Source organism: Rattus norvegicus, chromosome 5 (assembly GCF_036323735.1).
Source record: "Rattus norvegicus strain BN/NHsdMcwi chromosome 5, GRCr8, whole genome shotgun sequence".
Classification (NCBI taxonomy): Eukaryota; Metazoa; Chordata; class Mammalia; order Rodentia; family Muridae; genus Rattus; species Rattus norvegicus.
In genome coordinates this window covers 119945427-119970894 of record NC_086023.1, presented here as the reverse complement: position 1 = coordinate 119970894, position 25468 = coordinate 119945427, and the positions used below count along the sequence as shown (strand labels likewise).

At 44.1% G+C, this 25468-nt stretch overlaps 1 protein-coding gene across 1 annotated transcript in view; it reads right to left on the bottom strand.

Moving 5' to 3' along the window:
* Ror1 (receptor tyrosine kinase-like orphan receptor 1) overlaps positions 1 to 25468 on the bottom strand; it is a 343830-nt gene that overhangs the window by 232679 nt on the left and 85683 nt on the right. The window lies entirely within an intron of this gene.

The window sequence follows — 25468 nt, the reverse complement described above, 5'->3', positions numbered from 1 at the left end:
GACAAAGCTTGTCAGAACATAGCAGTTCCCATCGAAGGTCTTATACTTAAGGATGCACCGAAGGTAAAACATAGCTGGCTTCATTCCATCTAAGGTAAATATGGCCGGGTTACAGAGAGGGAAACTGGGACCTGGAAGACGCTGGCAAGCTGCCTGAGGCTGCCCAGGAGGCTAGAAGGTATGTGCTGGCACTTCCACAGACACTGCCAGGCCCGATGCAGGGTGCTGCTGCTATGCCGTGCTGCTAGCCAGGCTAACAACCATTCAGGAGCTAAAGCATGCCCACCCTCGGGACCCTATCTCCAGTTCACATTAGAGAGATCCAGAGTACCTAGAGAAGAGCCATGGAGAGAGCTGGCCACACTCCAAGCGGGTGTACATCTCACCGTTAGCCAACTCTGCTCTCCAGATGCTGGCTGACAAGGACCCACAGCACACTCCTTTCCAGGCCAGTCTTCTGCCTTCCTCCTAGTCTTCTTTGACCTAAATTTTCACAATCTTTCTCTCTTGTCTGTGGTTCTCAATAAAAGAGCGATCCAATAGTCATTTTCATTGTGGTCCAAGGGAAACGTGTGGCTTTTCTTTTGCAACCAAAAAGCTTTTTCATGTGCAACCAAAGACAGTTTCCTGTTTTGTACACATGCGTCAGGGGTGAACAAAATGGAGCCTGTTGTTCCAGGACCCTAAAATAAAACTCAAGCACATATGCTCTGTAAAAGAGTGTTTGACAAGATCAAATGACCCCTGGGGAGGGGTGTGATTTCACTAAGTCTGCCTCTCTTGCACATGACTCACCCCCCACCCCATGACTCTGGTGGTGAGGGTGGGGTGTGATGGGTTAAACCCCACCCAGGTGCATCTGGGTAATTACCCTCTGGACACTTAAAGAGCTAACTGCAGGGTTAACCTTGAGCAGCACAGGATGCTTAAGGGAATGAACACAGCTGGATATGCAGTTAGGAGAAATTCAAGGGTAAGACCGAATAGCCACAAGCTGCATGACACTCTCAGAAAGGTCAATCTGAGGCTTATATAACAGGTCTTTTTTACACATACCCACTGCGGGGAGGAGGGGAGAGAGAGCAAAGGGGGTTGGGGTCTTGATGAGAGTGTACTTCAGAGGTAGAACCAGATGTTTCCATAGGGATTCCTGCCATTAACAAAAGAAGACATAGGGGGAGTGTTAGCCCCTGTCATCAATCCCCAGCTGAAGCTTTGGGTGTCAAAATCCTATCTATGCGGGTGAGCACGTAAGAGCGAGTTCCTGCTGCAGGGCTCACAGTGGTGGGTAGCTTTTCACCAAGTCCTAGAACGGGGCCCTGGAGCAAGGCCATTGCCAAGCTCCGGTCTTCTGTGTTATACAGGAGTTAGGTTTCACCCGTCCTAGCAAGCCATCTATAGGAAGTGGCCACAGGAATCCGGATAATGGAAGGGCACTGTAAGTGGCAAGGTCTGGGCATGCTTGCTTAATGTTGACAGTGACTATGATATCCACTAAGCTATTTAGCACCAGTAACCTCAAGTACATTATTTGGTTTTAATTATTAGTGAGTTAAATAACTTGGGATCCTTGTCACAGGAAGAAGGAAGTTGTACATTAGTTTGAACTTGTTCCTTTTTCTATTGGGACTCTTTGGCTGTATCTGCCATTTCTGAATCTTCACTCTTTGCTCTGGCTCTCGCACACTTGTGTCTTCATCCCTTCATTTTCCAGGAAAGACCAGACAGAGCGAGAGAGTGTGTGGTTTTAGGATGGTGTGACTCTTGTTATCACATAAACTCTGCTGGGACCCAGACAACATATTATAAGTCCTCAACTCTCCCACACGATGCATTGTTTTAAGTCCACATCCACTGTGTACACTGTATCAGTTAAGATGAGTGTGTACGTCTGATGCAGTCCTATTTGCCAAATGATTAGCTCCCTCCATGTATAAAACAAGCACAAGGAAGGAGGAAAAACTACATTTGGTTGCATTAGTTTTAAATCCTAATTATTTCTCAATATATTGAGATCTTTAACAAGGCAGGACATCTTAGAAAATTTAAAAAGATAAAAAGGCTATATATATGATATATATATGAACATATACAAATATATATGTATTTATGTATATGAACATATACAAACTATATTATACATATATTCCTATATATACCTTTAACCTCTTGTGTGTGCATTAAACCAGAATGCTGCCTCTTTCCAGGGCTGAGCTGAGGAGTAGGAGGAGATGGTCATAGCTGGAGATGCACACAGAGGCTGCTAGCTCACCTGATACATTGCACTCAGAGGCGTGAGGGTGACACTGAAGGGAGTAGAGCAAGGTGAGTGGGGGCGAGGTACAACATGGCAGCATACTCATGAGGTACAGAGATCTGACTCGGAAATCCATATTCCAGCCTGACATGTAAGCAGAATCAAAAGTATTCATAAATAAAAACAGTGGGGCTGGGATGAAATACAATGTAAAGATAGTACTAATGAATCAAATTACATTTAAGGTGAATGAATGAAGGCATGGGTAGAAGAGGAAAAATAACCATATATATTTTTGTCTTTTTAAGTTGGTTCTATAAAACCATAATGGAGAAAAGGCAAGGATCGGTCTAGACACTTCCTGCTTTGTGTCATTGATTAAATAATGTGGCATGACTATTCAGCCTCCAGGGAATATGGAAAAGCTTTTCATCAGAGTGTATTGTTGACCCCAACAATCAGAGTCCTATTAAGAAAGAAAAGAAGGGAAGACTAGATAGAAAGTAGGAAGCTAACAACTCACCGTGGCAGCTTCAGAGAACTAAAGCAGGCGAATTCAGAAGAACAGAGGCCGCAGACAGTGCTACCTCATAGGGTTGCTATTCACATAAATGAGTTAATACTCAGAACACGCACTAGGAAAGTGTCTAACAACGAGAAGGAGCCATGTTAGAGTTTAGCTGTCATTCTTTCTTAATTGTTAAGAAGAAAAATAACTAAGGCAGAAGGTGGTGGATGGGTATGTGACCAGCTTCTACATAGCAAACCTCTAACTTAGAAAAACAGAGATAGATAGATAGATAGATAGATAGATAGATAGATAGATAGATAGATAGATAGTAGATAGTAGATAGATGATAGATAGATAGTAGATAGATGATAGATAGATAGATAGATAGATAGATACATACATACATACATACATACATACATACATACATACATACATACATACATGGATAGACACACAGATAGATGGATAGGTAGGAGATAGATAGATAGATAGATAGATAGATAGATAGATAGATAGATAGATAGATGATCGATAGAACATGAGCTGAAACCACATAGGTGAAAAATATAAACATTAACCATGGTTTTCATTTAAATGTGGAATTGTGTGTGATTTCTATTTTGCCATGTGGTCTTCTTTATGTTTTAGCAAAACAAAACAAAAACAACAGTATAGAAACAACATGAGCCTCGGTTTTGGAGTCTATGATATGGAGACAGAACTGACTTCATCTCTGAGACTCCATATGCATGTAATGCCCTGACACACCCTGGTTACCAGATACCCAGGCAAGGAAAATCAAGGCACCCATTGAAGCCAACATTTTCTTTTCATATGGTAAAAATGGCTTAGTTCTTAGGAAGTGCTTTTCTTCAAACCAAGTCAGCCTTGGTGCCAGGCATGGAAATGGTACAGAGAACAGCCTACTTGCCTGGCAAAGGGTACTTCAGCCACAGTGAGCTACGGAGCCCAACCCTCCACTTTCCCCCTAGACCCAGATGAACTGCGGACAGCCCACTACTGTTCTGTCACTAAGGGGAAGGAATACACTGTCCCTTGGAAGAAAATCAAAAGCTGTGCCATGTGGTGTCCGTTCTGGTACTTGGGTGCTTTTCCCTTTAGCCATGAGGTGATCCTTCCTCCCACCCCTTCAACTACATTGATGTTTAAACCCAAGAGCAAGGGCTTCCATCATCAGCTGTTTCACAGCAGTGCGAACGTGACCCATATTGCCCAACTGTACCTGATAGCTGAGCTGCAGAATCACTGGAAAGAATCTTGGCTTTGGCTTCAGATGAACTAGGATGGATGTCATGACCCATGAGCGTCCCCTTCTTAACTTCACCTCATCTGTAGAATCCCCGGAACATTGCCTCCCATGCATACAGAGAAACGTTAAGGGTACAGAAGGGAAGGTATGGTGGAAGATCCTATCGGATGTGCAGCCGGGACACACTGTATCAGAGTTGATGGCCCCGTGGATGCTCAAACGGTTGCAGACAGTCAGATCACCCCAAAACTTCTAAATGTGGATTTCATGGAGAAACTGGGCAGTTGGAGATAAGAGACTGAGCTAGGGGCAAAAGAAATGTCCTTATTGGGGGTGTCCTTGGGCCACTGAGTCCACTTTCCCAAATCCAAAAACCTGTCTAGGTGTGTAAAGCACCCTGACCTTAAAAACACGGGACTGCTTCTCTTGGGCGGCAAAGGCTTTTTATGGACTGGTCCCATGAAGCCGCACAAACTTTCCAGAGATTTATTAACTTCATTTGCCCATTCTAGGATGGGGAGAAACTCGTGTCCTTCTTAGGGTAGGCGGATCATAAACTCAAGTGTTGGGTAAAGGCTCCTGGAAGGGAGAGGTCAAAGAGGGAGGCCTCTCCAGGGCCTTCCTGGACCCTGCAGTCACCTCTGGTCCACATCCTTTCCCCCTCTCCATCCTCTCTCCTCTTTCACTCCTGTCTGCCACTAGCCCCATCTCCTACAAGTCCAGCCATCCTGCTTTCTCTTTTCCTCCAGTAACTCCCTCTTTCTCCTCTCCTTGATTCCTACTTCCTAGCTGCCTTCCTATGTGGAGCAGTCTCCCAACCCACTGTAAACAAGGTTTTCCCTGAACAAGAAAAGTGCTTTTATTGTTTTTCCCCAGTGTGGTTTCCAAGGGTTCTGAGTTATGACTAGCTATTTTTATCTGACACAGCGTGACAGTTCATTTGACGAATATTAGAGCCCTATATGTATCAGATACTGTTCTGGGGATATGTTGGTGAGCAAGAGACACTAAAACCTATGACCTCCTGGAGCTGAGATTCCACTGGAAAACTGGCATCAGAGTAGGTATTAAAATAAACAGTTATTTAAGGTAGAGCTGAAGGCTCATGGAGCTTATATTTGAGAAGGGGAAAGAGAAAGTAGAAGCGAAAATATCCAAGTCAGTTCACTATGTGTGCAAGTACGGACTTATTCGAGGACCAGAACCCTCTCACAATATAGCCCCAATAGGAAAAAACCCACTTTTGTCTGTTTATTCAATTCTGCCCCCTACCAGTAAACCTGACCAGTGGTTGTCCCAGCTCACATTTGTCTGAGTATCTCCAGGACCCTCAGGATGTCAAGAATTTTACAGTCACTCAGTTAAATGTTGAGGGAAACACTCTTATGATTTAAAATTTGCATGGGCCATGCATATCGTTTTATCAAAGATCACTTTTTCAGAGGGTGAAAATTTTTCAACTATCGAAGCCACAATATTACTAGGCTGAATAGGTCTAACCTAGATGAAGAATTAGCCACATCAATGAGAATGTGAAAGGACCAGAGGGTGGTGGCAAGCGGGGGTGTCAAGCAAGGAGAAGTTCCAATAGCTGGAGTAGCTGTAGAGAGATACTGTTAGTAGTAGCAGCTCAGGTTTCATGACCTTGTAGGGTTCACAAAGCATTCCTATACCTTTTACTTCATTTGACACATTTAGTGGCTCTCAGGACTCATTGTTATTCAACTAAGAGACTGAGAAAGTTCTCTAGACTTAACAATGAGTAATTAACAGAGTCAGGACTTGAACTCTGGTCCTTTTACTGTGCATCTGGAATAAGCTGAGACATGGGGCACACTTGGGGAGCTTTGTTGGGAGCAAGAGCCATCCTAGAGCAGAGAGCATAACCTCTCAGGTTCCCAATGGCCAGCTCCACCCGCCTCTTATTGGAAATTTCAGGACGGCTCACACGGAACCCAGAGACAGTCAGTTTTCTCCCAAGCATCCTCTCAGTCAGTCCGTGTGCTTCACTGGCATCGCCGTCCTATGCTGATTACGTGGTTTGGAAACAGGATCCAGCTCCTGGCTTAGATGAGGAAAGAACCATTTTTAAGTTGGACAAGTCAATTTAAAGTAGAAGTGGCAGCTGGCGGAAGCAATCTTTAGTGCTTACCAATTATGGTAGTCATTCGGAGAAAAGGGGTACTGAACAAATTACTCCGACGCAGAGCTACAAACAACTTACCCGAAATTTTTGCCCACTGTTTCTGTCAAGCAAGCTAACAGAACTTTGTGCTTAGGGTGGCTACATTTCATATGTGAAACTTTATGCCCAGGCTGACACTCACTTAAGAAAATGCACTCTGTATCTTGGCCTCATTAAAATAATGGTCAAACCTTAAAGGGAAAACACACTTGTTGACCACGTTGGAATTTATAGTTGAGGAAGGATAAAGCTACAGTGAGATTTGGACATGTTGAGTGAGAAAAAATGGGCAAATACCAGGAATAGAAAGCCATACATCTTTGTGCGAACCCAGCATCTTTCTTGATATTACAGGATCAGGGACTGTTTACGCTGATGCAATTCTGAGGTGCCCATGGGTTTCTTCTCTCCTTTTCCCATGAAGGGTCTAAGGTTCAGAGATCTGAGGCCATCAGTGCTGAGTATTTGTGTCATTACACAAATACTTTTTGTGTGGGAATCTATTGAGGTTTAGATTAGTGCACTCTTAATCGCGCGCACGTGTGTGTGTGTGTGTGTGTGTGTGTACACACAGGTACTGAGTCTGTTTTAGTTTTGTTTTATCATCTTAATTTTATATAGCATTGGGTATAATGGGAACTTTTCAGAGGTAAATAAATGCTAGGTCCCTGAGAAGCATCATTGGTGGTCGTTGGTCATTCAGGGATTCTGTTGAGCTTTGTTAGTAGTCATGGTCAAAAAAGAAACAAAAGGAAAAAAATTAGATTCAGGGATTCTCTCTCTGTCTCCCTCCCCCCTCTCCCTCCTCCTCCCCTCCCCTTTCCCTTCTCTTCTCTTCTCTTCTCTTCTCTGTCTCTGTCTCTCTGTCTCTCTGTCTCTCCCTCCCTCCCTCCCTCCTCTATCCTTCTTTCTCCCCTATCTAGTGTTAGGGGGTAAGACTGGGGTGGGGAAAGATAAAGGGTGGAAAATGAAGAACCAGCAAAGAACAGCTACACAAATCCTCTCTGCTCCTCCTTTCTGATCTTTCTCCTTCCTCTCAAATCCCCACATCCCCACATTAGACCCCTCCTTCTGAACCTGAGGTCAATAAACATCAAGGTCATCAACGCCAACTGCACAAGTAGAAGTGATACACAGAAGACATGGGAGAGGATGTGAGTGAGCAGATGGGATGTTTACTGTCATCATGACATGCTTCCATTTACAAACTTAGAGAAGCACTCCTGTCCCCTGATCCACTGTGGAGAGTATCACCCAGAGATCATCACTATTTCGATGTCAATCGATAAGGAAAAGAATGCCTGCTGCTTCCATTTCCCTAGATGCCTAGTCCCTGATGCCTGGGGCTCTACCAAAGACCAAGGGAACCATATACTAAAAGGGAACCATATACTAAGAGGGTGAATTTTTTAAAAATCCATGCACACATTTTTATGGGATATGGTAGAAAATGTTCTTGAAATAAAATTGTAGAATCAGCCTGTTTTCTATTCATTTGTCATTTAAGCAATCAGAGACCAAGTTAATGCATCCTCTCCATGCTCCAATAGCCCAGTCTGTGTATCCCTCCAGGAGATGGACCACTGATGCTGACTTCATGCTTAACCTTTCTGTAAGCAGAGCTGGAGATCCAGGCATCAAAGTCAGGGGCTCTGAGCAGCCAGCCTCTGATGTCACTTGGGTAGCACGAAGTACCTCATGAGTCTGAGGTTTCAAGTGTAAGTCCTCACTGCCATGCTGGACACTGCCTATGCACACAGTCCATTACTCCTCCCAGAAACATTCTCCCCACCATAGAATGTCCACCAGGACAGTCATAACAACCATATCCAGTGTGGCTGGCACCAGGGAAACAAACAGGCCCATCTGCGAAGACAATGCTCTGAATCCTTCTGCCATTTGACCCTTAGCACAGGTATCAGATGAACACAACACAATCTCTCGCATGAAGCCTCGGAAAACAGACTGGCCACATTGCCAGTCTGTGTGACCTTAGTCTCCCAGACTCTCCACTCATTCCCTTTCCCTCTTCCTCTTCTCTTTTTTGAAATGATGGGCTATGTAGCTGTAGTCCTATTACAGCACAAAAGTACTCCGGAAGCCCTACTCTAGCCTTGCTTCAGATGAGAAATAGAAGTATGGAGAGATATGGCAGCTTGTCCAAATTCACAGGACTCGTTAGTGGCTCTATTCCAATGCAGGCTTGTACGAGCATGGGGCTTCCTGTAAGTCAGAAAATGATGGAGCCAAAACCTAGACTTTCTACTCATTTGTTGAGGACTTTGAGGAACTAGTGTGTAACTATCTGTGCCTTCCCACCTTCTCTCACCTGCTAAGTAGTAAATACAGCCACAGTGCCCTATAGATGATTGTGTCACAGATGTAACATGTAAAGCACATAGACAAATAATAATAGTCCTGCTCTTCCTATAAACTTCAGAAAACACACTCAGTTACTTTCATTTGTTTAAAGACTCATTCAACCTCCAGGTCAGATGGGAACCATTACATAATCAATTTCTCAGGGAGATTTTCTTAGCAGCCACGGAAGTTTTGACAACTGTAAACCTTAGGAACACTGGAGGGATTAGCATATGGTGGGTTTGCCTTGAAAACTTAGTTTGAGAGGAGACACTCCTGCACTTGTCTTTTAGAGAGCCATGTGACACCTCATAGACCTGTTCCCAAGGGTCACGATGATGACCAAGCAGAAAACATCCTTTTAAAGTGTTATTAGACATAGCATGGGAATAAATGATAACATATTATTATCCCAGCCATGGGGTGTCTTCCGGAATCAATGACGCAACCTTTGGAAGTGTGACAGCCCTAGAAAAATACAACATTCCAGTTGCTGAAATTATAGAAGGCAGAAAGAGAACCACCACCCATGTCACTGACACATTGTTCCCAAATAAGCCAGACTGTCTCTCAACCATGGGACTTCTAAATGACTCCTTCTGCTGAAGGTCCATCCCCACCCCCTTCCCACACTCTCCCACACCTTCATCCCCTGGTTGCTGCTCTTTCCTCCAGAACTACTCGTTTCCCCAACACGTCTAGTCTTAGTTCAGCCTTCACCACACCAAACATCGACACACCAGCACCCTCTACCCCAGCAGAGGACTCCTTCTTTTATGACTTCTTATGAAGCAAAACTTGTCATGGTTGAAGCCATATTTATGTCCAGTTTCCTATGGACTATGAGCAACTTGAAATCAAGAAGTTTGCCTTTTCCACCTCTTTACTTCTGTCTATTATGGAATTTTATACCTATTACTTCTAGCACAGAGATGGCGTAAAACGAGTGTTAAAGAATGTGTGCAGTGGATAATGAGTGCCCTTAAGCTAGGTGGGGCAAACTTGAAAATTAAGAAAAACTTTGAGAACAATAGTAAGACGGCGACATCTTCAAGTTTCTATATGATTTTCCAAGGTCTCCAAAGAGGAGGAGCTTCGGCGATATGTGTAACTTACTTGCTTGGTATACACATTGAAAAAAAAGTTAGATGTTTCAATTTTTAACCACCCCGCTTGAGGCCTCCCATCTCCTCAAACTCTTTTCCTGAAATGAAGTTCCCTTAAGTATGTCATGACAGGAAGACTGATCTCAGTGACCAGGTCCTCTTGCAGCACGGGCAGCTATATACATGTCCTCTCCTAGATGTGGTAGGCTAGGCTGGCTGATATGGTCAGGGAAAACACCGTCAACTCACCAACTACTTCAAGACTAAAACACACTGGCTACACTCTCGTAGTTTACTAGTGTCCTCAAAATACTTGTGAATGAGATTTCATTTGACACTTATCCCAGAAGAGAAAAGTAGAATCTTCCCTACTGGGTAGTTTCATTAATACACAATCAGAATATGTATTAGTGTACTGGTTCTCGACCTCCTGAATGCCTTGAACTTTAATATAGTTCCTTGTGTTGTGGTAACCCCAACCATAAAATTATTTCATAACTATAATTTTCCTACTGTTATGAATCGAATATAAATAACTGATATGCAAGGTATCTGATAGGTGACTCCTATGAAAGGGTCTTTCAACTACTAAAGGAGTCATGACCCGTAGATTGAGAACCTCTGTACTAGTGTATTCGACATAATGAGATCTAGGCAATGTCAACTTCAAATCATCAATGTGGTAGTACACAAAGAAATAAGTAAAAGCTTTCAAATATTGAATTCATGTGGGTTTTAATTAAGCTGAATGTACTTTTTAAAATTTATACTCACACCTTTGGTAACGCATGAATTATAAATGATTAATAAGCATTTGGATAAGCAAATGGTAATTTGGGCACTCTTAGGAATATGCATTGTTCTTCCTTGTTCTTTCTTGAGGCTTCCAGTCTTGGGTCTTCATTTAGAAAAGCTAGGCCGTGTGGGTCTAAATCACATGTTAAATCAGTGTTCAAATCCAGCCTGCTTACTTCTTGGATGTATGATTTAGGGAATTTCAAATCTCTCTGAACATGGTTGATAATGACTGGGCTAACTCTCTGGCAAGGTGGCCCTGATGTGTATGCATCTCCTTCTGTGGTCCCTTCCTACTTTACCACTCTGTCAGGTCAAGAGGCATGACTAGAAGTAAGTGAGTGGAGTAACCGACTCTTCTGAAATTAAGTTACAAAGAACTTTGACATCATTCTGGGCTCTCTCATCACTCATTCTGGTCCTGGTTCTGGAGAAGGCATGTCATGAGTGATGCTTTGGAGATACACATGAGCTGACATGACATGACAGCAGTCCTCAACTGAACCCAGAAGCAGAACCTCTAGCCCAAGGTCAACTTTCAAACATGGTACAAGCAGCAGATCAACTTGACTTCAACCTCATGAGTCCCAGGACGATGTATTTCACCAGTTCCTGGTCCTTAAAAGTTGTGGAAGAGGCAAATTTTTTCAACATGCTAGACTTGAAGATTATTTATTATAAAGCAACAAATAACTAATCCAATGCATATTATATAGGGCATTAAGTATCAGAAATACAGTGATATATACCAAATGTGACTCCTGTTAGGCACTCAAATGGAAGCTATGAGAGTGAAAGTCATAGTATGAGGAGTAGCGAGTCTCAATAATTATTTTATTAGCTTATTAGTAATTATTAATTACTAGAGTCACAATAATTATTGCAGACTTTAAATAATAGCAAATATTTTATTTTAGGTTAATCTTAATGCTTCTCTTTGAGAGGAAAAACTATTAGAAAATATCGTCAGTCTTTTTTTTTTTCTTTTTCTTTTTCTTTTTTTCGGAGCTGGGGACTGAACCCAGGGCCTTGCGTTTGCTAGGCAAGCGCTCTACCACTGAGCTAAATCCCCAACCCCAGTCTTAATGACACATATTCTTCAGGCTTCCTGCTGTTGGTAACAGCTTTAATAGTAACACAAGGTCTAATTTATAGATGCCCACTGATTCTCAGCATTCAGAGGGACTGTAGGTTTTTAAAATATAAGTATTTAAAAGCTAATGAGAAAATGAAGATATTCTGTAATAGATGGTGCCTTTAAGAAGTAAGTGTACCTAGCTACTTATCAGTAAAGTGTTCACCATTCACAGACCTGCCTGGGACACACTCCGGATATAGTCTCCTGATGTTAACCAGAACTAATAGTCTAGAGACCCCAGCAAGTTTGTCCTTTGTCCCTTTGAACTTCAGTTCCACTCCATGAATAGGAAAAACTCACTTATCTTTGAGTGTCACAAAGCAACATTTAGAAGTGTGCAGAAAAGTGGTCAATACACATGAGTGATGATTATTGGCATTTCCTGCTCTGTGGTAGAAAGTATTATGAGACACCTTTCAGAGATAAAGTCAATTGTGTTGAAGACTTGCTCGAGTACAGTACAGGGAAGACTGTTCCCAACTGGGCACTCATTTGCATAATTAAAGCACAGTCCAGAATGGACCACACCCTTTTAGCACTTACACAACCAACAATGAAAGTTGTTTGCTTTCTTTAAAACAAAACAAAAATTCCTTGTGTGTAATTGATGTGACAGAAGTCAGGTAGTAAATGGGTAGAGGTGTGTGGTTAGGGGCCCAACCAGGTAGAAAGTACTGGGAAGGCACTTAAGGAAACTTTTTGGAATGATAGGAAAATCCCTGACCTGCTGTAGGAAGTAAATTTACATTTCACAAATGGAAACTTATAATTCATCCATGTTAATTAAAATAATAAATGTTAATAGTCCAAATTTACCTTATAAACCCCAAAAAAATTTGCCTTGCTTTGACTCTGTCAGGATGTCAAGCTAACACCCTCCTCGTCTTTGTACATTGTCCAATAGTCAAGCAGTCTGCCATGAACCCCAATTTCCCTCAAGCTCTCCACCTAAAAAGGAAATGACAGGGCAAAGTAGGGCGAGCCCTTGCAGGTCATTCTCCCCACCCCCCCGAGATGGCCTGGACCTGCCTACCAGACTCATGTTCCCAGCCACCCTCCCGAGCCATTGTCCATCTGTCAAAGGAGACAGAATGACTTAGTCTCCTACACTGTCAGTCTAGCACCTCCAACAAACAGGAAACTCATCTGAGAAAGAAAGGGATTGTGGGAGGGTCAAAAATCCTTGCGGCCGTCTTTAAATGGGGCAAGAGAACATCATCTATCCAAATTAACTATGACCATCTGCCTAGTCACAGGTTCAGAGACCTGAGAGCTCTCCATCAGGGCTAGATCTGATTGGGGTGAGTTACTTCTTAACATTTAAAAAGGAGTGTCTTTTGGATAGGAAATAAATGTCAGCCCTAGGAGAAAAACCTTTTCCCTTTCTAGGTCCAGGTGTTAGGGATATGGTGTAGTAGCCAGTCCTCAACAATGTCAAGGGAAAGACCCAGAAGCCTGCAGCATGCTTGCCTGGGAACATCTACTGCCCAGCCAGCCTTGCTGCAGAAGGATTATCAATAACTTCGTCCCAGCCCCCATGCAAACAGTGAGGGAGGGTATGGGCAAAGCCATACAGCAATGGTCTAAGAACAGAAATGGAAGAGCAGAAAGGGTCCTGCTAAATGCCCCAGCACTGACAGCACATTTCCCAAGAGTAAGCATACCCTCGTAAGGAAAGAGTCTTTAACACATGTGTCTGTGATGGTTTGTATATGCACAGGCCAAGGAGTGGCACTATTAGGAGATGTGGCCTTGTTGGAGTAGATGTGTCACCATGGGCATGGGCTTTACTACCCTAGTCCTAGCTGCCTGAAAGTCAGTCTTCTCTTAGGGGCCTGCAGATAAAGATGTAAACCTTCCAGCTCCTCCTGCACCCTGCCTGCCTGGATACTGCCACGTTCCTGCCTTGAGGCTACTAGACTGGATCTCTGAACAATTACATGTTGTCCTTATAGAGTTGCCTTGGTCATGGTGTCTGTTCGCAGCAGTAAAACCCCAACTAAGACAGTTATCACACCCAGAAGGATCAACCTCCCCAGATACAGTAACGCTACAACCAAGACCAATACTGACTTCAACTCTCAGATAGCAAACAAAAGAGGTGAGGGCATTAAGAAACAAAAACAGAGGCCTGGTACCAGACGACATTGCGTGGATATGTCGCTCTCTCCTGATTTCCCTCTCCAAGACACAGCATCTGTGGCCCAAGGCCTTGTCCGTAGACACACAGAAAGCAAGCCACCCACTCCAGGTAGTTCAGCAAAACTATACAGGAGGCTTGAATTCAGTCACCCTGCCAAGAAATTCCTCCAGCCCTGAACATTACCACAATGCCTTCTACATCTCTCCTTAATAAATCAGTACACAAGCAACCCCCCAACATACACACTCATTCTCAGAGCATTTTGTTCTTACCTCTATTTGCTAGAATTTTCCACACTGAGTCAAATGTATATAGTCAAAATGTTCTATATAAACGCTATCTCCTCCCTTGGACTATGAGCTAGCTGTCTACAGAGACACATTTTATTCTTCTTTGTCCTGGCAATACTTTAATGTGAGGGACAGTAAGTCCCCTCCAAGGTGCCCTAAGAGGCTGGGTCTTAGGTCTTGTCACCAACTACCTGAACTTTTATCTCTAGTTTTCAGAGTCAGAACTGCCAGAATGAAGGAGTTAGGCACAGTGACTGTCACCTGGGGCATCCTAGGGCGGTAGCACCGGGGCAGGCCTGTGAGAGGAGACACCGTAAGCAAAATGATCTGCATCCCTCAGGTGATGTGCAGAGGTGCACACTCCAGCGGTCTGATGTTACAGAGTCCCCAGGGGCAGCAGGTTGGAGGGCCAAGTGGGAAGAATAAAGCACAAGATTGTGGGAAGCCCTGGAGAGAGGCCATTGAAGCAGTACAGAGTCTGACTGCTGAGGGCTGCCAGCCAGTCATCAGGGAGAGAAGGAAAAGACCAGCCGCTCTGTCTGCACCCAAACCACCGAACGGTCTGCATGGCAGGAAGGGATTACTGTTCCGAAGCAGAACCCAGGATGCTTCTCCTCCCCTGCTTTTGTCTTGCTATCATTAGCCAGTCAAGCACTCTTGGCAAGGGAAGCAGGTGATTAGCAGGCAAGTTTTGGAAGAAACCGTGAGCAAGGACTGGATCCCTGCTTGGCTTGTGTGTGCTCTTCTGAGAACCAGTCAATCAACAGAGTAGAAATACCCCGGGCTTCTAAGCTACCTCCCCTCTGTAGAGGTGCATATCAGCTACTCTCCCATCCCCAAGGATTCCTCCTGGACTGGAGTTTGTTTGTGTGTGAGGGGTGGAGGGGCAGCGTCGGGTCCTGATGATGGGAACCCCATTCACACAATTCACACAGCAACAAAACAACCTGGCATGAGAAATCAGAGTCAGCACTGAAGCTGCCAAAACATCTGACAGGGGCTGGTGGCCAGAGACAAGACAGGCTGCAGAGCTGAGAACAGCAAAGGAGGCCACTCAGCAGCAGCAGGAGCAGCAGCAGCATGGCTCGTGTTCTCAGGACTTCTCTTCCTACATCAGCTCATCTCACCCGGTTAGAGCAGGGTAGCAGAAGTTTAGAGGTAGGGAAAGAAGCTTCTGTGTCACCTCCTGCAAGCTATGGCTACTTTTACTGGAAAGTCCCTTCACTCCTGCAGCAATGTTAGTCAGTATCTGGCCCAGCATAGAAAGGAGGAAGTCTTTGTTTTAGAGAAGGTGGAGACTCCAGGAGTAGAACAAGGAAGGTCCAGATGAGAGACAGAAAGGTCCCATTGTCACTGCAGCAAGACAAGAAATCTGCCCTAACAGGAAGACTTCCCAGCCAGGAGACACCTGGAAGACAGAACTCAAATGTATAAATGTTCATTCTCTGGCTTTAACAAACAGTACAGTGTTGAGATGTTGTAGGACTTTTATTATTGTTGTTGTCGTTATTTCCTTTCCATAATGGAGGAAAACGTCTCAGAATTGGGAGGTCATATTTGGACCCAACCCCTACGCAATCTATAAATCCTTTTAATAACATCAAAATCTTGCTTTTTACAATTGTCTGTCCCTCCAAGTTGGTGGGGGGAAGGGGGTCATCCAACATATACCTGACTTTTAGATGATCCTCAGAATATCAGAAGATAGATATGTGTTTTTTTTCTTTCCAGCTTCAGGGACCCCAAAACATCTCAGGTTCCTAATTCTCCTCCGGGAACACAATTAATTTTGATCTTTATAGTTTTTTGCGCTTGCACACGCACGCACGCGCGCACACACACACATGCAAAGAAAGGAGTGTTGCCTCTGGGATCCAACCATGGTGGAGGTAGAAAGCACAGCTGTACCTCTGTCCATTACACTCTTGGTTCGTCCCTGTGGTTTCTGAGTGGCCACTTCTTGTTCTTCACTGATGGGTTTGAAGAAAATTCTGTTCCTTTTCATGTGCATTCCCAACAGGTCAAGCATCCCACCATACTACAGCTCACTTGAAGCAAAGTAAAATCTCATTCTCATCCTTCCCTACTTAGGCTGAAATCTTTCAAGCTGTTTGGCCAACTGCCTTCAGATGCAGCCATCTGTGGGTTCACACTCCTTCCAGACTTGTGTGTTCAGCTAATGGAATCACCGGATACACCATCTTGGTCTAATCAAGTCACGAGCCCAGAGGTCAAAGCTGGAAGAGCACCACTGGGGACATCCTTCTAGAAAAATTAATTTCAAGATGGTGCTGTGTCAAAGTCTTTCTGGACTTTATCACCCAAGCCTACCCTGCAGTCTTGCCTGAGTGATACCCAAGCCCACCTGCAGTTAGTGAGGCTATATATTCTCCTAGCATACAGAACCACTGTCACCTTTCCTATGGTTCTTGGCCCGTTTCTATCTGTGCTTCCTTTGCCTGCCCCTTCAGCTAATTCATCAGACACACTCCTAAAAATGCCCCATGCCACTCAAAAGCTCCCCATTCCGTGCTCTACACACAAAATTAACTGTTCCCAGAGCACTTTGCATGGTCTTTTTCTATGTCACCAGACATCCTGAACCACAGCACCTGACTCCTAGAATACCATTTCCCCCATTTCTCTCCTCTTGAAAGACAGTGATGGTCACTCTCTGCTTCTGAACCAGTTCCCACACAACCCTCCAGGCAGTTGTTACTCATCAATTCACCGGATTTGACTGAAATCTTACACTAGGCCATCTTTCTTTGAGGTTACAAACCAGAGTCACCTTCATACTGCTAGGCCCAAAAAATGGTTGCATGTGAAATCAACTCGATACATAGATGCCAGATAAATGGTTTTGTTTAACAGAGATCTGGCTTATCAAAATGAATTTCCTCATGTACACATAGATCACCACAGAAAAATAATTCTGATTTTGACAAGAGGTGGCCGTTTCGCTCTCAGTTTAAGTCACATTAGAGAGCACCAACTGACCCCTGTGCTTACGACCTTTCTCCACCTGGTCAGGAATACTAGCCAGCTTGTTTTGCTGTCCACAGCTCTCACTCCATCCACACACGTCCATAAAGCCTGTCCAGTGCTCTCATCCCATTCCTTAGACCTGCCTAGAACCAGCTCGAGTGCCTTTTCAACTGTGTGTATCCTACTAGCTTATGGTAATCTTAGGAAGTCTAAATGACAGGGTTAGGAATGGGTCTGCCAATGTTTGTGCCTAAGAAACACGCTTAATGAAGACTGCTTTCCCATGGAGCACTCTACAGACAGCTAGCTGCTTAAACCAGAAAGCAAAAGTCGTAAGGAGATTCAGGTATTACCTCGCTGCGGGGCTGTTAAGGAACAGTCCCTGGGATGAGAACAAGAGGGGCTGTGCACACAGAAAGGCAGAGACAGCAGCAGCACTGGCAGTCATCGGTTATTCACTAATTAGCATCCCTGTCTGTGGAAAGGGGGTCCTAGGCCTTCCACTCCATAGTAGGAGTACACATTCCCAATATGCGTAAAATGGAATTTTCCAATGTGAGGATAAGAAAGACCTGAGGCAGAAAGATTTCCTTCATTTCCATAAGCATCGTTCAGAAAATCATGGAATTTTAAGAACTGTACTCAAACCACATTCTGGGACCCCGTGCAGATACTTCTTAAGCTGAAGGTGATTGCAGAATTGAAGGGAAGGAGGAAGGGCGCTGTGGTTTCATCAGAAATGTCTCCAGCAGGTGGTGGGGCTTACAGCTTGTGGTGCTGGGAGGCCTTTAAGGACTGAAGCCTGCTTTGTCACAGCGAATGGGCCTTCAAAGATTTGGCCTGTTTTCCCTGCTTCCAGGTGAGTAAGCCACTGCCTCGAGATCCCACAACTGCAGGCATAATCTTCCCACCGCAACCAACTGAAAGTCCTTACTTAAACCGTGAGCCAAAATAACCTTCTTGTCACTGAAGTTCTTCTGCCAGGCATTTTGTCACTGTGGTAAGAGAGGCATGAACTGATACATATGCAACATTGCTCATAAAGTGACAATTCCAGACGTGCTGTTGTTCATCCAATTGGAAATCAAAAGGAACTTAGCATGATCAGTATCTCAAATAAAACTAAGATTAATTCATTTAGTAAACTTACTTGAAACCCTTTATAAGCCAAGTAATCCGTTTGGGTTTTTGAGACAGTCATGTATAGCCTGGGCTAGCCTTGACTATGTAGCTAAGGATGACCTTAAACTCTGAATGCCATTGTCTCTATCTCCAAAGTGCTGAAGGGGCAGGCATGTACCACCAGGTTTCGACAAAGTACCTTTTAAAGCAACAATTTAAAGATGTTAGGTTCAGTCATTAAGACTGATTACAGTCATTGATTACTGTGTCCTTGCACAACATGACTTCCACAGCAAGACTGAGGGAGTACCCGGTGTGGTCCTCTGTTCATGGGAAACATATACATTTTCCCTAGCTTGGAATCTCTTACCCCTTCAGCCTCAGGCTGGACAGGCTCCATGAGAAGAATACTTTGGCCATTAGACATTTCTGGATTTTGTTCTAAGTAAGGGCTCTGATCTTTCCATGCTTATTAATTCTTTGGCATCGCTTAATCAGTAATACTAATAATCATAACCAACATACATTATGCTGTTCCTTTGAAGCAGGGCTGGTTCTCAGTGTTGCATGGAATCATCACATTTAACCCCGAGGAGACCCCTCGTCATCCTCACTATCATTAGTGGAATCCCACAACTGGGCAAGTGGACGCAAAGATGTTAGGATGCTTTTACTGTCTTATGGATGAGACATAGCAGACCTGCAACAGCCCCATCATGTCCAAAACCATCCATATCTAACGAGTGAGGCCATGACCAGCTTCCTCCAGGGAACTCTCTCTCCTCTCTCTCTCTCTCTCTCTCTCTCTCTCTCTCTCTCTCTCTCTCTCTCTCAATTCCTCTCTCTCCCCCCTCCCCCTCCCCCTTCCCCCTTGTCTCTGTCTCTCTCTCCCCCCTCCCCCTCCCCCCTTCCCCCTTGTCTCTGTCTCTGTCTCTCTCTCTCTCTCTGTCTGTCTGTCTGTCTGTCTCTCTCTCTCTCTCTAATACACATACACACACACACACACATATGTGCATGTGTTTCTTTTAGTGAGCACTCCCTCTGTTACTATGGAGTTTAAAAAATATATTTCAACGTTCTTCTCACAAAAAAATAGAAATGAATTTCACTACTTTGATCTCAAACTAGTTTGTTCTTTAAGAAAACATTAACATTTGCTTGGATTTGTTTTTGAGAGACGTTCCAAGATGAGATTTTCTAGACGGGTACAGAGCAGTTGCTTAGCATGCACAAGACCCTAAGTTTAACCTCCAGCACAGAAAAACAAATAAAATCAAAGTTCTGCCATTATATAGGTTTGAAAAACAAGGAATTTTTTAAAGATGAAAAATTCCCCCTCATAATCAGACTTCTCTGGGTCTGTGGATGTGTAACCACCATCTCTGAGAGCAAGCTCAAATGTAACTTGGGGAACTTACCTGCCCAAAGAATCGTTTCACTGCAGAATACCCTCAAGTCCCACGGAATACACAAATGAAACATTACCAAAACTTGGGGGTACCCCAACATTTGTGACCTTAAGCCCCCATCTCACAACACAGGCTATGCCTCTAGGTGTCTCAAGTTTTCCATAAATTATACCCAGGCTTTTATTTCTACTTTATCCCACTGACTTTCTCTCATAAACTCCCTTCCTTTGACAAAACCATACTAGAAGATATTGGATGTCATCCACATAGTACCAGAAAAGGTTCTGTGGGAATGGATGTCTATATTTGTGAGTACCTGGTACGTCTGTGTGAGCAGCGAGCTCACATCTGCAGGTACACATGGAGACTGGAAGTCCACATGAGGGTTTCTTCCTTGGTTGCTCTGCGCTTTATTTTTTAAGAAAAGGTCTCTCGTGGAGCACAGAGCTCATCATTCTGTCAGACCTCCATGTCTCTGAGTCTCCGTGGGCAGATGCTGGGGTACTTTCTCTGCTGACAGAGAAGGGAGAGGGTAGCACCATAGAGTCTCTGATGCCACAGTATGTGCCCAGATAGTGGCTTGAGGTTGTGTGTCTAAGCAAGGTCAGGAATCAGGTATCCAGGAGAAAGATATGGAACCAAATAGAGCAAAGAGCCGACGTCCTCCCTGGAGGCATGCCCCAGAAACCCTCCCTGGGTGTCCTGTGATGACAGCCAGGCTCTCGATAGGGTGAGCATAACTATCCCAGAGGAGCAGTCCAGTCTCACCCTGAGCATCACACCAAAGATGCCTGGCTTTGTCTTCCTACAAAACTTGCCAGGTCATTGAGGAACTTTGATGGCACACAGGAAGTGACCTGGGCATCATCTGTTTGTTGGTTTTCTTCCAAAATGTCTTCACAAGTCATTTCTTCTGAACAAAGAGCTGATCAGTTTTCTGGTTTTTAAATCTTTCCTGAAAACTGTTTTCAGTAGAAATCACAAAAGAAAATGCAGGGATTACCTAGGGTCTGCAGTATGCAGCAATATGGCTTCCAAGTCATCTACCTTGCTCTTAGTTGTGTTGTCTTATCCAACTTTGGAGTGTCTTCTGTCCTTTTATCACCCCTTCTAGGGCCAGTCCTTCCAGCACAGCTTCCCACACAAAGGAGGAATAGGCATTGTGGGTTAAAATGGACTATCCTGTTACCTTGAGCTAAATTCTGCACAGGTACCTTCATATCAGTGCATCGCCCCAACATACAGATGAGAGAAGCGAGTCAGCCCTATGCCTCATCAAGCACGATCTCAAACTATGTGAGTCTCATGCCAAAGGACATTTTTAATCACGATGGCTTTCCACCCAGAATGCTCTCACTGTGCACCCTGGGTAATTTTTCTTTCAAGTCAGGGCAAAGCTGCTACCTCTTTGAGACTCACTGGCTGAATGAAGACCAAACTACACACTGCTTCTCTTTCCACGACATCTGAAGGGAAATCACCTGCCTCGAGTCTGCTTTGAGAGAGAACAGGGCATCGGGATAGAGGAGTGAGCACTAATCCCTTCCCAGCCCAGATTTTCTAAGAAGATCTTTCAGAGGTGAAAAATAAACAGGTTTTTTTTTTTTTTGGTTGTTGCTGTTGTTACAGGAAAGCCATTGCTCGCTAAGCCGGCCCTGGCTGCTCACTTTCTCTTGGCAGCCTTACTGACAATGACAAGCAGCCAAGATTCTTACTGGATGAGCTTTTCAATCTTCACTCATTGAGCCTTGGGCTGTCAGCATGACATCACTTTGGTCCAGCCAACCCTAAGTCACAGCCTCAACACTTCAGAAACTGTGATGAAAGGGGTAGTAGGGGGAGACAAACACATGTGTGCATGTACACACACGTGCACACACTTGCATGTAGACAGGTATGCACTCACAGGCCTATGGGCAGACATACTCTTTCATGGAAACAGTTTCCAATTTGTTTCCCAGTAGCCCTGCATCAACTACATACATATCAAGACTGGTTCTCACATTCACTACATCCCTTAAATACAGGAAAATGGGGCACTGAGGAAAATTCCCCAAACTGAGTAGTGGTGGTATACTCTAGTGCCAGCACTTGGGAGGCACAGGCAGGAGAATTTCTAAATTCAAAGCCAGCCTGGTTTATAATGTGAGTTCTAAGCCAACCTGGGCTACACAGTGAGACACTGTCTAGGGGGAAAAAACAGAAAGAGAGAGAGAGAGAGAGAGAGAGAGAGAGAGAGAGAGAGAGAGAGAGAGAGAGGAAGAAGAGGAAGAAGAGGAGGGGGAAGAGAGAAGGGGACTGGGAGGGGAGAGGGAAGGGAGGGGAGGGGAGGGAGGGGGAGGGGAGGGAAGAGGGGAGCCGAGGAGAGGAGAGGAGAGGAGAGGAGAGGAGAGGAGAGGAGAGGAGAGGAGAGGAGAGGAGAGGAGAGGAGAGGACAGGAAGAAAATTCCCCTTCTATGTGAGCCTTTTCTCCATAGGTAGTTAGATGGAGATAGGGAGGGAGAAGAGGGAGCAGACATGTTAGAAATCAGAGTTGATGAATTGCAAACGTGTGTAAGTAATACACAGGGTAGGAAGAAATGAAAAATGAAATTTTTCTGTGAAAATAATGCACACGTCCCAGGAAAATCAGCCACACATTTTTTATGAATCAGCGGACTAGTGTTCTCTTTATGTGGGTGCCAAGTGGCATTCCTCTGAAACAGTTGTGTGTCTCATGAGGTGTAAGCCACTTCGCTCCTTCTTATTAGAAACATTCAAAACAAGGCAAGGGGTTTGAAACCCATAAAATTTATGGAATTCTAGGCACACCAAAGACAGAATGGGGTAGGAACTCCTCTGTTTAACTGGTTTTAATTTATATTCACTTTAGCAGTTTAACCTGCCTTTAAAATCCAACCAGGATTTGAAAACATTAATAACTATAAACCATTTTTTAAAAATAGTCTAAAGTCTCTTACTCTGTGCTTTATGGACACAAGAAAAATGAACCCCAGAGTCCCAGGAATATTGACTGTAACCTTTGCCACTCACCTGATTACAAACTCACAAGCCATTTGAAACACTAGTGGACACTGGCCTAAATATTCCCTTGTTTCTCGACAGCAATTACTAAGGAGAGAAGGGATCATGCAGGCTAATTTATCCTAAAGCTCGAGTGAACTTCACAGTATAAAGACTGCATCCTTCCAAACTAGGCAAAACACCATGACTTACTTGCAAGTGCACAGTTTGAAGTAACACGGAAGAACATTGTTCTTCCACTAAACGCTAACACCCAAAGGGAAGACTCAATTTAAATATTTACTCTCGAAGTTTAGTAGCACATATCCACATGCAAGATGCAAGAACAACTATAGGAACCTCCATAACAGACACAAGAAGCATAAATCACATCTACTGTCATCGAGAATCTTACCTAGGGAGGGACCAGCATTGCCATGATGTTTGCTTTGACATACATTCTGTAGATGAGGTAGCAGATGCGTTGGAAGGGGAAGGAGGTGAAGGGTGTGAGACACTGTTAGAGTGAGGATTTAAATGGAATCCTATTGAGCTGCAAAGCCTCAACAGAAAAATCAGCTCTAGACAGTAAAACAGGAGTGTTTTTCTTAATGATATCAGTAAAAGTTAACATGACATGCTTATTTTTGTCTCAGGCAACTTTATCAGCACATAGCATAAACTAATCCATTTTCTGTTCACAAAAACCTACTCCTAACTATTATCCTTACCCTCAGTTTTCCAGAAGAAGATCCTGAGGCATGAAGAGGGCCAAGCATTTACTAAGTGGCCACTACATTCAGAGGCGACTGGCTTCAGGCTATCCTCATTGCTGTGACTCTATTATCTATCTACCTGTTGAAGCATGGTGCCCCCCCAAATTCCAAGAAATGCCCCCTTCCCAGCAGTAGGGCAATCACTGTGCCTCGGCCATAAGAAAGAATGCCTTGCGCTCACAGGGCTCATCAGCTGGTGTCTGAAGCCTGTTGTACAAACACAGTGACACACTGGAACTCATTCAGCAGAGACTGAGGAAAGTGTCCAAGCAATGCCGAAGTGTATGAGTCCATACTCTTAACAGCGCCATTGTTGGAAGCAAGTTTGTCACATTTCCAAAAATGTCAAGAGGGTCTTAAGCACACCAAGAAGAGGAGTGAGATCCCTGGGATCATCCTTCTCCTCAGCCACTTGTCCTTCTTACACTGAGAGGCCAGCCTGCCCCACATGTAAGGAACATTCCCGGGCTTAGGATCTCACTTGCCACAAGAGGAAGAGTCATACACACTCATTCAACAGAAGCAAGAAGGGTGGGCTGGCAGAGACCACTCCTGGCCCTACTAGAGTAGTGGAGAGTGATCTTGGAAACCCCGAGGTCCCTCTTCCTGCACTGCCCTGCCAGGGCCCTAAGACACCACTGATCCTTTTGTTCACAGCTCTACACCATCACTGGAAAGCTGCAAAATGGGCCACTAAAAAGGAGGAAAAGCAAGGTTTTCAAGTGGAGTTTATATCAGAAATTCAACAGGTTTGAGCAGTAGTGAATGAGACAAAACAGGAGAGTTCTTCAAGGAGAGGTAATTACATGTGGAAAATGCACCTCTCACTTCCTCCTCCTCCAGATCCTCCTTCATTCCTGAACTTGTGGAGATATCTACCTTGCTCTTGGAAAAGGCCCTGTCCATTGTTTATATTGCACCATAAACAAGGAAGCTTTGCCTTCTACACGGGGCTTCGCAAACGACAAGGGCATTCCTCACATGTCAGTGCTGGTCCAAACCACGGTAGCAGCCCACACTCGATTCTGGCACCACCAGCCAAAGGCTTTCCAACTTCTGAATCAGGAGAAGTATCCAAGGTCAAGATTTATAAATACATTCCAGAATAGGAGCACTTCCAAGTGGAAAGACCCATGGAAACCATCACAATGCTTTTGGATTTGACAATGCTTCCCAGTAATACAGCAATTTAAATTACTTACTTATTATTTATTTATGTGTATGTGTGCTCGTGTGTTGAAAAATGTACATGTGCATGTAGGTCAAGAGAGGACGTTGAATCCCCTCAGGCACTGTGAACCACCTGGCATGAATGCTGGGACCTTAACTCAGATCCTCTCAGGAACAGTAAGCATTTAAGTCACCAAGCCCTCTCTCGAGCCTCAGAGGCATTCTGTATTAAAGTCAAAATACATACAAACCTTCAGTGTTGCTCTAAGCATGTGTGTGGTATTTTTGTTATTGTTTTAAGACTTTTTTCATTTATTTTTTTTTCTTGGACAATGTATTACTTAGAAAAAGACATAATAAAAGAATCTTCTGTAATTTCAAGCATCCTTATGTATAAGGGAATATATTTTTCCAGTGAGAGTTCTTTTCTTGAACCCGTTCTGGGAGTTTTGAGCAGGACTTTTTCTTTGGCACTATCAATGGGGCTGGGATATTTGCAGAGGTCACTCTTAGGTTGGAATTTGTCCACCAAAGGGAAGTTGCCTTCCTCGTCAGATCAAGGCACAGACAATACTTATTAACCCTTTCTGGATGTTACCACTGCAATATAGATGTTGATGTGTCCATTTCATTTTGTTTTTAAGAATAAAATATGGTGGGAGGATCGGAGAGATGGCTAAGCTAGCAAAGTCCTTATATACTCGCATGAGGACCTGAGATCGGTCCCAGAACCTACATAAAGATTCAGGCACGATGGTAAATACTCAAAATCCTGGAAAGGCACAGATAGCTAAATCCCTTCCTGGGACTTGCTGATGGCCTAGCCTTGTCTAATCAGCAAGCCCAAATGCCAGTGAGAGACTTGGCTAAGAAACAAAAGGGAAGGCTCCTAAGATAACCATCACAGTTGACCTCTAACATGCACATATACCCCTACACAC